The sequence below is a fragment of the Danio rerio genome, chromosome 16 (assembly GCF_052040795.2).
Source record: "Danio rerio strain M-AB ecotype USA chromosome 16, GRCz13ab, whole genome shotgun sequence".
In the NCBI taxonomy this organism is placed as follows: Eukaryota; Metazoa; Chordata; class Actinopteri; order Cypriniformes; family Danionidae; genus Danio; species Danio rerio.
In genome coordinates, this window is record NC_141036.1 from 11719528 (window position 1) to 11733447 (window position 13920).

At 39.3% G+C, this 13920-nt stretch overlaps 1 protein-coding gene across 4 annotated transcripts in view; it reads left to right on the plus strand.

Moving 5' to 3' along the window:
• grik5 (glutamate receptor, ionotropic, kainate 5) overlaps positions 1-13920 on the plus strand; it is a 179793-nt gene that overhangs the window by 10719 nt on the left and 155154 nt on the right. For all 4 annotated transcript variants that reach the window (XM_087286347.1, XM_087286349.1, XM_087286346.1 and 1 more), the window contains one exon: positions 3960-5036. The gene's annotated coding sequence lies outside the window, so the exon portion shown is untranslated. The remainder of the gene's footprint in view (positions 1-3959; positions 5037-13920) is intronic.

Below are 13920 nucleotides of genomic sequence, written 5' to 3' on the forward strand. Positions count from 1 at the left end.
TTCTCCCTTCACCCCCCTTCTCCTCCTCCCCTTCATATCAGTCCGGCTGATGAGAGAGACCCCTTCATAATCAAAGCATGACATGGAGAATTGTAAGGAAATAAGAATCTAGATAGAACGGCTCCTCACTGGGATCCACCTTTAATTACCTGCTGCTTTCATATTTATAGAGCGGTCTGTCTCACAGGAGAGTTTGACGCTCTGATGAGGCTGTTATATGACATGACCACCTACAATTACAGTCAGGAAACCCATGACCAAGTCTGCACAGATTGACTTCAAACCCCTCAACCCTCTCTTGCATGTTTATAAAAGTGTGGTCTAATTTGAGTGTGCTCCTGCTCTGCATTGAGCAAATTGTAATAGATTAGGTTAAGCGAAATCCCATTTGCAACCCATTTTGTTCCTAACATGATATATTTTTGAATGAAACATTAAATTCAATGAGGGAATAAGGTACAGGACAAGAAATAATTGGATCCAATTTAGTGGATCAGGAGAAGTGAATAAAGGTGTGTTCACACTGAAGGTGTTTTCTCTTGGTTCTTCTGTTCTTTGCTTAGTGTTCACTCAGCAGTAAGGATTTAAATTTAAAATCTGTTGCCATTTAACTGAAATATGAATGCAACAGGTGGAGACGCAGTGGCGCATTAGGTAGTGCTGTCGCCTCACAGCAAGAAGATCGCTGGTTCGAGCCTCAGCAGGGTCAGTTGGCGTTCCTGTGTGGAGTTTGCATGTTCTCCCTGCGTTTGCGTGAGTTTCTTCCGGGTGCTCCGGTTTCCCCCACAATCCAAAGACATGTTGTTCAGGTGAATTGGGTAAGCTAAATTGTCCGTAGTGTATGGATGTTTCCCAGAGATGGCTGGAAGCTGGAGTGGCATCCGCTCGGTAAAACATATGGTGGATAAGTTGGGGGTTTATTCCGCTTGTGGGGACCCCAGATTATAAAAGGGACTAAGCCAAAAAGAAAATGAATAAATGAGTGCAACAGACCTTAAGTCCCCCTGAACTGGAAGCTGCAAACATTATTTTTTTATATCGTGACACAGTTTCTAGAGAAACCGAATGTTAAATCACAAAACAGTGGGCGTGGCTTGTTTTCTTGACTGCAAGCAGATTGGATAAAGTAAGTTATGGCATTTCATTCAGAAAGATCAGGAAAAGTGTTTGGGGAGAGTTATTACAACCTAATAGACACCTCCTGCTAACCCTTTCTGTTTATTTTTTTTTGTCAAAACTGACAGCAGGAGCAGCGTGGTTATGTTAACTATGCCCAATTCCAAAGATATATATAATCCAACAAATTAACTTAAAAAAAACAGATTTCAACTAAAGATTAGAAGGGCAAACTATTTTTCTTTCTTACAGATACTGAACAGATGCATTTTTGTTGTCAGCTAACTAAATCAAATGTTTAGTTTTGATTTCTTGGGGACTTTAATACATATTAGTGTACAAATAATATGACATGATTCTACAAGATCTGACTATAAAAGGAACCAAATGCTCTGGTATACATTTATTTCAGTGCAATCTCACAAAGAAATGTAATTATTTTATGTATTATTAATGGGCTAATTCACACAAGTTAATAGGATTAATTTTTATACAAAAAATCAAAAATCAAATGTTTTCAAATGGAGGTATGCCCTCAAACCCCAACGCTAGACCCAACCATCATAGGAGGATCAACAAATCATACTGAAATATACAAATGATATTGTTTAAATTCATATGAAATGGCTGCAATATTAAAAAGTTACAAATTGCTGTTGTTACCCCACTGGTCTTCCACCACCCAACCTGCTGCGTACTGGGATCGTACTTACAACTGTCTGCATGGGAGTCGGTTGCTCTAACAAGAAGGCTAAACATCGTGGCCTGTAGCGTTTGTCGCTAGAGCACCTTTTCGGGTTCAGAGGAGCGAGGTTTACCTACACAACACCTCACTAGCTGGCTTCTGTTACAATCGCCTAATCCCACTAAACCTCACTTCAATCCAGGTCACGGCACCAAAGTAACCCCACCGGTTCTACACCACCCAACCTTCTCTAAGCTGGAATTAAACCGGCGATTACTAGCTGGTATTGTTTTTTCTTATAAAAATTGTTGTCCATTATAGTTTAGTGTCAGCATCAGAATCACATCTCTGCATCAATTGCAGTTAGCACGTGTGATGGAGGAATTCCTGATTTTGTTTTAAATCGTTTTAAAATTCCATTTGCTCTTTGAAAGTTTTCAATCAGAGTTAAATATAACTTTGTTTTATTGGTCTTTAGACCAAACTCAGTCCTTTAGGACTGGTGTCCTGCAGATTTTAGCTCCAACCTTACTTAGACTCAATTGGGCCTGAAACAGCTAATCATTCTCTTAATTGGCAGAGTAAACACTTCCAGGTAGGTGTTGGAGTTAGAGCTAAACTCTACAGGACATCAATTCTCCAGGACTGACTTTGGGCATCCTTGGTCTACACCAAAGAAATCTTGAGAATTAAACTACAGTTATGAACACACCCCTAAATGTATCTGTCAAATTGTTTGGTGCACACCAGTGTTCAGATAGCTGCATTCACATTTATTGACATGAACCACTCTAATAAAGCAGCAACAGTTACACTAACAGTTGTTTTAATCAAAGCAAACCAAAACTGTGAACACTTACAGTACATGCAAGAATAGAATCAATCCTGATTGCTAGTTTGCTAAAACATTGACTATCTAGTTACATATCCAAAAGCCTGTTTCTGATGTAAAATGTATTGGTTGTTACTAATTAAATAACTTTTCTTAGATGAATATGCACCAATGAATCATTCACAATAAAAGATGAAACATCCATTAAGAAATTAAACAGGGTTCCCCATAGGGCCAGACAGAATCTGCAGACCCTTTTTTCTATTTCTGCGCAGAAGTTTGTAATAAATCTGCTCAATCATGTGGAATTATTTTGAGAGTGCAGGAAATGAAAACTTAAAATATAAATTGAAAAAAATATATACCGGAATTAGGGGCGGCACAGTGGCTCAGTGGTTAGAACTGTTGCCTCACAGCAAGAAGGTTGCTGGTTTGAGTCCTGGCTGGGCCAGGAGGCATGTATATGTGGTGTTTGCGTGTTTATCCTTCGGGTGCTCCAGTTTCCCCCACAGTCCAAACTCATGTGCTATAAATAAACTGATTAACTAAATTGGCCGTAGTGTGAGAGTGTAGGGTGTTTCAATGGGTTTAAAACATATACTGGAATAGGTGGCGGTTCATTCCACTGTGGCAACACCTGATAAAAAGAGACTAAGAAGAAGGAAAATGAATGAATGAATCAAACTTAGCAGCACTTGCTAGGTAAACAAAACTACAGAAGTTATGTCACATAATGAATAGGCTAAAAGACAGGAAACCTACTTTTACAAGCTATATTGTGCATAAATTATCTAAACATTTGCATTTTTGTTTATTAATAATACTGAAATTCATCTAAAAACTGAATAATTATATATTTGCACACATTAACATAAATGAATACATTGAATGATGGGCTCAAACAATCAGACTCAGTGTGGGTCTACAATGAACATACTGTATATGTCCATGATGTTGGTACTTAGACACGATAAGTAGTAGCTAATGTCAGTTCAGTCATGATACACTGGTTTTATTGTATGATAATGAGGCTGTGTTTGGATTGGATATTGATTGCAATGTAATGTTCTTGTCACGTACGGCCACATTCACTCAATAACATTACATTAATTATACAGACACAGTGCTATCATTGGCATGACCTGTAAAAGGCTCAGTAGTGTGACTGTATAATGTGAACCAAGAAATGCTATGATCAAATAATGGTTTAAATTCAGGACATTTCAAAGTAGTAGAACGGTCATGTCAGTATTAAAGGTTGCAATCTATACTACAGAATAATGAATAATTAATCATGCATACTTCTTGCTGTTTTTTTCTTCTTAGGTCTTAAAGCAAGACCGAGAGACTCTGATGAGGAAATTCTCAGCGCGGCGACAGATGTGACGCCCCTCCTTTTCCCAATATCAGCTTCCACGGCCCCTGGAGCAGCCATAACCCGACCCGCCTCCATCCTAGACGTGCCGTTGTAAGGAAAGAGGGAGTGTCTGGCGTGCCAAAGCTCATTCCTGAACTCCTGAAGGGAGGAGCCGTGGGAATTGGAGGATAGCTGGATTGATGAGGGTGCCGGAGAACAGAGCGTGAGCTGCTCTCCACATTTCCACCCAAGCACTGAGCTCCTTAATCAGTTTGTCCTCGCAGACTACTTGAGCTCAAGTCATTCTGGAGGATTTTCGCTCCCAGACTTCATATCTCCCACTATATGCTTTTGAATCTATTCTAGTGTCAAGTCGATGCACTCTTCATCAGATGTGGCAGGTGGGCTCCGAGAACGATTCGCTGAGAAACTAAAAGCAATAACGTGTAAGGTAGAGTGAGGCAGCACAGGAAAGCAGGGTAAAAGTGCTGACTGGTCTTGGAGTGTTTATGTGTGTGTATGCGAGACTCAGAAGTCCTGAGCAGGAATGGATGAGGGTTTGTGCCGAGGGCTGACAGGAAGAGGCAGCTAAGCTGGAAAAACTGCGCAGAAGAGTACAGATGTGCATGCAAGAGCGTGTGACTGTCTCTTGGAGTGCAGAATTCGTTATTATTATTACATTCCCTACTATTTCTGTGTCCAAGCAGGCAGGGTCAACATTAACAGAAAGAAAGAGGCCAAAAATAAAGAAGCAACAGTGACACTTGAGTGTTTTTTTCCTGAGAGTGCTTGAGATTTGCTTTAAAAAAAACCTACTTTTGTCTCATCGAAATGGATTATTGTAAGAATCACAGTTTGTGAAGGGCTCTCGGATGGATCATTTCTAGCTGGAATACTTTCTCCTTTGAGACTCTCCACACCACTCCATTTCTGTGACTTTCAACCTGTCATCCTAGAAGACGTGTGGCGATTCCCCAGAGGACTGCGCTCACTTGTTACCACGGCAATCCATGGCACCCTGTTCCTGACAAGGTCCGCTTCATTCTGTGAGTATTTTTATTCTCGCTGTGCGCGTGTGTGCATGAGTGAGCATTTGGAATGAATCTGTAACAGTTGTTTAGGCTTAAAAGGCTTTAAGCTTGTTGTTTGTTTTGCCGGTCATGTAACCCGGTACGCTTGAAGTGATCGTACATGTGTTTTTTTGCTTCACAGACGATATGAGGCTTTTATTACTGCGACGCCCACCTTTTCCTGTCAATGCCCATTAGATGAAGTTCCACTTGTTTGTTTTGTTTTCTCTTGTGTAACCTTCGTAGTGTGAGGAATGGGCCGATCTGACTCCCTCCATCACCTGAAAGTGAATAGGGATGTGCCCTTAAACAGCCCAGTGAACTATGAATAACACCACCACACACTCCCAACGCACGCACTTCCCACGGTGCTCTGCGGGCCTCGATATCCTCTTCTGAGTAAATGGAGTGCATTTATGGCTTTTTGTAGGCAGCCGTGTAATAGGACTATTTGAGCTGCTCGTGCGCATTTGGGATTCGGCGAGAATGTGAGAAAAGAGTAGCGTAGTCTGAATTAATAGATAGCTCACAGCTGACGTTTATTCACTCTCATGTTGTTCCAAGGACTTTTGAAGATAATAATTATAATAAAAAAACATTAAAGGAAGTGTTATTTTAAAAACTGATTGATTTTATTGAAACATGTTTTATATTCCTGTAATGATAGAATCAAAAAACTAAATCAGCATCATCACCCCAGACTTCATTGTCACGTGATTCTTAAGAAAGCAGTCTGATATGCCAACACAATCTCATGGCAGTTCGTAACTTTTTTCATTTAGTGGCTAATTCGTACAAATTCGTATGATCTAATTCGTACATTTTAGTTCGATTTGCGTATCCCCAAATGACGGTTGGGTTTAGGGGTGGGGTTAGGTGCCACGCCTCCTTTTTAAATTCGTACATTTTCTTACAACTGAACTCGTTTAATTAGCCACTAAACTACCAAAACGTAAAATACTTACGTTTTCTCGTGAGATCAGGCTGGATATGCTGGTTTAATTCTCAAGACATGTGGATGTTGAGAATAGTTGTGTTTCTTGAAGGCACAATATGTAAGAGTTTTCATTATGATAATCTAAAACGTTTCCCAGTGATGGGTTGCAGCTGTAAGGGCATCTGCAATGTAAAACATATGCTGGATAAGTTGGCGCTTCATTCCGCTGTGGTGACCCCAGATTAATTAAGGGACTAAGCCGAAAAAGAAAATGAATGAATGAATAACCAAAAACCACTAGAACTGTTATTCATTTATTCATTCAGGATTTCTCCCGGGGAACCAACAACAGGCGCTACTTCACAATCACGCCTCCACAAGAGCAAACTCCTGATTGGTTAGCGCGGCACGAATGTCCGCTTAAATTCAGATTTTTGAACTCAGTTCGCACCACAGGATGTCTATTTGCACGTTTGCATTGGCTTAACATGTAAATTACTCACGATTGATGCTTCTTCCGCGTCTGGTGTAAACACAGCATTACACACGTGCAGCGGTCAAGGTTGAAAATTGTTCAGCTTTTGCCACTCATGGTTAACAGGCCGTCATCGGTCCAATTAGCGCAGATTAGCTTTGTGCTAAGGACGGGTTTGAGAACAAATGAATCGGTGAATAATTTATATGAGAGTCGCTGGGATAATTAGGTAAATAGAATTGCAAAATAAAAGACAATAAAAGTGTTTTTTGACCTTGCATGCATATCAGCCTGTTATTGGAGACCCTTAAAACTAAAATATGACCTTTTTTAATGTATAAAAGGGGCTCTTTAACTTCATAATGAGAAAGAAGTTTTTAGTGGCGTAGAAATGTACTTCTTTTGCTCACCTGGCTTTGAAGGGAATTAGCAATTGTTCCTCAACTTTATTTCTTTTTCGACCGGGTTGTAATATTGCTCAGATGACACGTCAAACAGACACGGGTGCTGCTGCCAAATTTACACTAGTTTTTCCAGCATTTCTTGGGTGCGAATAGACTGAAAATAAACTTGAAACTTTTCCCCCAACCTTTCGCTGGCCTGCAGATACCTATTTTAGTGGTTGCTGCTCTCTGAATGGCTGTAGGTAATCGCCAATGTTATTTTCAATCAGAACACATTTCACTTGGCATGATCTTGAATCGCCAACAAAAATATATATATAATATCTAAATATCTAATGCAACTCATCTGCGATTCTCTCAAATCATGGCTTTGATAGTTCACACTGTGTGATTGTTACTCAAGGGAACGGGCACCGATTTGCTAGTGATTTCAGGCATTTGTTGTAGATTTCTTAAATCCTGTTGACGAGTCAAAATAGGTGCTAAAATCATGCAGTCTGAACTCGCCATTACTCATTAACTTCATATTACCAAAATATTAAATTTGGAATACTTTAGCTCAAACATAAACATTATTTCTGCATAAACAGTCCCGCAGGTTGTAATAAGGACAACTCCTATTATTACACATTCAGTCATGGCATCATTAAATTACAACTTTGTTTGTTGTGAATATGCGCCCTCTAGTGGCGAACATTACATACTGTGCCTTTAAAAATAATTTTGTCAAAAAAAATTGAGGATTCTTTAATGAAAAAGTTAAAAAGATGATCATTTATTAGATTTCTTTGGTAAAAATATAAAAATCTATTATTTATTCTAAAATAATTATATGTTTATTTGAAGTTGTTCTGCCTCAAATATTGGTATTGTGCATTTAGGAAAATTTTCTTCTATTATGGTTTCTGACAGTTGAGTATAGACATTAGGTCAAAGAAAAAAAAAGACAAAACATATTGAGAAGTAAATTGTGCAGTGTTCTATCTTATGTATTGGCAGAGCACTGACTATATCTTTCCTGTTTTTTTAAACATATGCTGTATTTTTTGCCTCATTTTTTTGTTTTTTCATTTAGTTTCACTCCTTAATTTATTTGTAGAAAAGAGCTGCCAATATATTAATCATGACATCTTTTGACCGATACAAGGAGTGATTAGCATATTCTCAGTTTTCCCATAAAAAATAAGTACATGTACTGTAGGTTTGAGTGAGTATATGACAGAATGCTTGTTTTTGTGTGAACAATCCCTTTAACATCGCATCTGAAACTGAAAACCAGAGGTGTTATGTAATCTCCTCAGTGTGTGACCGCTCTCCACAGGTTTAGCAAATCCTTTTTGACATAATGGATGTGTCTCTGCTCTAATAGAATCGCACGTCCTTTTGTTCTGCTGTCTTTCTCCTGCTTACTGAGAGCAAAATCGCTTTTGGCTAAACTCTGTCCAACTTCACTTGAAGGCTGAAGTCTATCTTTGGCTGCTGGCGCACATACATGAATGTTTTCTGGGTTTTTTTTGTTCTTAATTGACATTACTATAAAGAGTCTGAATGCACAAGGCAGCCGCTGCTTGACATTAGCCTGTACTGTTGCCATGGCAGTGGACTTTGTTACTTCTGTCTGAGCTACAAATATTAGGGGAGGCACTGGTGTCCAAAAGCATTACGAGAGTTCACACGGCACTGTAATGGAACGTTCAGCAGTAAACCTTTGCGGATTTGCTAACAGTAGGAAGCAGCTTATTAATATCCTCTTTTATCTCCAGTAATAAACTGGCAATTGTTATTAGTTAAGGAGTGGTGTGCGATGTTCATCATCTGCAGTAATACTGTAATTGTTGTTTTAACAATGTGTGAGCTGATATCATTGAGTGTGTCACTCACTTTGCAAAAACACATCTTGAGAGTATAAAAGCTTTCACTGTGTGATTAAGCCTATTAGAATGCAATTAGAAAAACCTATCATTCACATTATGAAAGCCCCCCTCCCCACCCCCCAAAACACTGTATAGGTTTTTGATTCTACAGTGAATTTATGAAATAACATATAGTTAATATCACATAAGCAACTCTGCCATTTTCCCAAATATCACTGAGCGCAATTGGAGATGTTATTTTATATGTAATGTAATGTAATGTGTATTTATATAGCGCATTTATTGTGTATGGCCATACACCTAAAGCGCTTCACAATCATGAGGGAGACTCTCCACACCACCACCAGTGTGCAGCATCCACTTGGATGATGCAACGGCAGCCACAATACAACAGCGCCAGTGCGCTCACTACACACCAGCTATTGGTGGAGTGGAGAGACAGTGATAGAGCCAATTCAGTGGATAAGGATGATTGGGAGCCCATGATCGTAAGGGCCGATAGAGGGACTTCGGGGTTACACCCCTGCTCTTTTACGAGAAGTGCCATGGGATTTTTAATGACCACAGAGAGTCAGGACCTCGGTTTAACGTCTCATCCGAAAGACGGCGCCCACTGACAGTTTAGTGTACCCTTCACTTTTACTGGGGCATTAGAACTCACACAGACCACAGGTTGAGCGCCCCCTGCTGGCCTCACTAACACCACTTCCAGCAGCAACCTAGTGTTCCCTAGTGGTCTCCCATCCAGGTACTGACCAGGCTCAGCCCTGCTTAGCTTCAGTGAGTAACCGATCTTGGGCTGCAGGGTGATATGGCTGTATGTATATATATATATATATATATATATATATATATATATATATATATATATATATATATATATATATATATATATATATATATATATATATATATATATATATATATATATATATATATATATATATATATATAGAGCAGTTCACCACAAAAACCTAATATTGTATGAGGTATAATATTGTATTTTGTACAAAATATTGTTTTTTGTCTTGTTAGTGAAACTAGTTCCAAACAACACATCAGCAGAAGACTTGTGCAACTGAAAGCAACAATGTGTTGTTTTTAGGGACGTCCAGATCCGATCACGTGATTGGAAATCGGGCCTGATCACGAGATCACGATCACTGAGTCGGACGTTACCTCCTGATCAATATATGTATCTCATTATTTTTTACACATCAATAGACTGATTTCATGCGACCGCCCTTTTTTAAAAGCTAAATCGAGGCTGCGGTGGGAAGAAACCTGGAAGTATCGTTGGGAGTTACATAGGAATGTTGTGTACTTGGCTGTATATCTTACCAGCAAAGAGAAAATGACACAAATTTATAATTTCACCTCCTTCCGAGCGACCCGAAGGTCCGTTCTGAATGAATGGTGAAAATAAAAGGGATATCAGAGCTCATTTTCAGGTAAGTTAAGGAAAATGGCACTAGTTAGCTAATGTTTTCTTTCCCAAACACACGTTTTAGGTGCCATTTATCAAATTCAAGTTAATAAACTGATTCTTTCGCTAGATTAGACTTGTCTCCATACTGAATAAAAAAAACGTAAATTTCCCACTAAAATTTAAGGCACTGTTGATGGCTTTCTTAAAACAGCGGTAATTTGCCATTGCGTTCACATGCTCGTCATAAATGCTTGTGATTGGCCGAGAAGGTCATCAGTTCACCATCCGCTGTTTACAGAGCACAAACACAGATGAGCGATCTGCTTGATGACTTGACTGATCTTCACGGCTGCTTTGCGCTCCAGTCTCCGTGTATCTGTGTTTGCATTCAGTTTACTGCTCTTCGCCCAGTGCAAAATTTTTCAACCAAAAAAATTGGTTGTTTGTCTTTCGACACACAAAGCACCAGCTCTAAACGAGGAGAAGTGTTCTTATGTAGCTCCAAAACATCACTGGGATAGAAGTAAGAACATGCTTGTGTCTGGGGCTGAGGGTGGGGTAAATCTGGCCAAAAGACAAACTGAAACACTTTTGAACACATATTTGAAATATTTGGAACACAATGCCGGACACATTATACTAACTCTTGTAGTTTATACCCATTCAAAAATTATGTTGAGCAAACACATTATTCTCCTTTGTATACATTTATATTTTTAAAGTAGTTTTAGAATAAAAACACTCTTCATCCTGACTGACAATTTTATTGAGTAAAAAAAAAAAAATTCGGCCACACTATACTAGAGGTCCTGACCCGATTTCTTGCGGCGTGGGAATAAATTTCCGAATAAAGTGCGGGAGCGGTCGGTAACTGGTGTAATTTTGAATGGGAGCGGGCGGTCTAATAATATCGCTCCCAGGCTGGGTGGCTTTCGGTTTTGTTACCTTTTTGAAAACACAGATAGATTCATTTTGGCAATTTTCTGGAAAGAGTAACATTACTGGTAATTTCCCTGAATGCTGTTCTGTGTGACCGCAGGGGTAAAATGGCCAGAAAGAGTGCAATCTCGTTTAGAAAGTGCTGTCATGAGAGGTCTACTCTGGCCAATCAGAACATTCAGACACATGAAAATAAAAGCCTTTGTTTTTATTGAAGTTGTTCACAATACTTATCCGTCCACAGATTTTGTACATAGACATAGTGAATGTCTCTGGAACAAATGCAGCTACATTACTGCTTAAGCTTTAAATAAAAGTGAAACCATCAACAAAAGCCTGACCCCTTTTATGTTTATATATGCTCATTTATGCACATTTTGGTTAAGGATGTCAGAATTTACCAGTATTTTGGAGTGGATGTGTGAACAGTCATTTCCGGAAAAAAACTGGAACGTCCTTGCCTGTGTGAACAGCACTTCTTTGAATCTACCGGTAAAGTATTTCAAGATATTTTCTAGATATTTACCGGAATAACTATGTGAAAGGGGCTAATGATATACAGTAGTCCAGAAATCAGAGAGCAGCTGGAGATACCCATGTCTTTGCATTACCATCCGTCTATACCAAAATGTAAACACCAATGTTTCCAAACTGAAATGGGGTCTTTAGCATTTACAAAATCCTCCATTTTTATGGGTCAAAGATGCCAGAGTAGTGTGGACGGCAGGTGTAGCTATAACAAAACTCAACAAATGGCTTGCCAGAAGAACCAGCTCTGAATCAGCAATAGCATCTGCTGCAAGCTGGTGGAAGATGAGTGCTTGTGGTCTGTATAAATCCAAGACCACCAGTATAATGATATAGTGTAACTGTCAAAAAAACACCCTCCTTGGATGAGACATTAAACTGAGGTCCTGACTCTGTGGTCATAAAAAAAAATTCCAGGGTGTCCTTTGAAAAGAGTAGGGGTGTGACCACAGTATCCTGGCCAGATTTGCCTACCGGCCTCTATCCATCATCATGGCCTCTTAAGAATCCCTACAGTACATCTCCTGATTGGCTTCATCATTCTGCCTCTGCTCTACCAATATGCTAGTGTGTAGAGGGCATTCTGGCACGCCACAGCTGCCATCCAGTTTAAATGTTTTCAACTGCTAATGTGAAAAGTGCTAGATAAATATAATGAAATATTCTTTTCAACATTCTAGAGGTTCGGTGGATATTTTACCTTTCCGCAAGGCCATGGGAGATGATTTATGAATGAGGGTATGACATGCTGGTAGCTTACGTGAAAGTAACAGCATTGCAGAAGTAGCCTGTTTGAATTTCATTCTTTCTGCTTATATGAATACCATGCTTATCATGATTCAAGTCAAAAGCCATATTGGAATCTTTATGGAGTGCGTAAGAATCAGTTTTATTCTAACTGCTTTTCATTGACGTCTGTCAGAAGTGAGGTGGGTCAGATGTTGAAGTGAGGGAGGTCAGTTGAATCCACCTTGTAGTTTCTTCCAGCACAAGTTTATTGGCCTTAATAATAGGCCTTTAGCTTCATGAAATAGTAGGCATTTTATCGAGTCTAGGACTAGCATGTGATCTTCTCCATGTGTGACCACATGTACTCCCACTTTTAGTGACGCTGGATACCTTGCTAGGACTGCACGATACTGGGAAATGTGCAATATGCAATATTGTTGTTGAATGTTGCAACAATGATATTTCTTACAATATAAATGACTTGCAAAATGTTATTCTATAAGCAATAAAAATATATATTTGTATTATGATCATACTTAAACAGGTAACTGAAATTTGGATATCTCAGCTAATTGAATTAAAAAAAAGGTGCAAACATTTCCACTTTAAAACACCACAAATGGTGACACGGTGGCTCAGTGGTTAGCACTGTTGCCTTACAGCAAGAAGGTTGCTAGTTCGAGTCCCAGCTGGGTCAGTGGACATTTCTGTGGGGAGCTTGCATCCTCTCCCTGTGTTTGCGTGGGGTTTCCTCTGGGTGCTCAATTTTCCCCCACAGTCCAAAAACATGCGCTATCCGCTTGTTAAGTGTTGACGTGTTTGTGACATATGTTACTGTTTCCGGGTCCAAGCCATCATTTATTTGAGTGGAGAAATCATTCGTTTATGATCACGTTTTATTCCTATCACACATTAAAGTTAATCTTATATAAAGTCATAGTGTACACAACAATCTCTGGGCTTGCTGCATAACAAATACCAAAAATTTAACAACTTATAAATAAATGGATTACTTTCTGGCCATCGGATATTAGGCATGGACATATATATTGCGATCGTGATTTTCGAAAGCCTTAAACCGCTTTGTAAACGTTTATTATTACCATTTCATGAATCTCCCCATTGAGTTGAATAGAGCGCTTGGACCCGAAAGCCACTTTGCGTGACGTCACACTAAACAAGCGGGTAGGTGAATTGAATAAACTAAATTGGCCATAGTGTGCTCTATGTGTGTGAATGAGTGTGTATGGATGTTTTTCCAGTACTGGGTGGCAGCTGGAAGGCCATCCGCTGTGTAAAAACACATACTGGATAAGTTGGAGGTTCATTCCGCTGTGGTGACTACTAATGAATAAAGGGACTAATCCAAAGGAAAATGAATGAATGACTGAAAACCTCAGCAGAAATTCTGATTCTTGTTGGCTGTTGTTATCTTCCTCTCTTGTCTCCCAGCATTATTACTTAGTATTTGTCAGCTCTAGGTTTACCTAACAGCACATACTGGAGAGGTGTGGGTGAAAATAGAAAGGCCACATCTGATTGGTC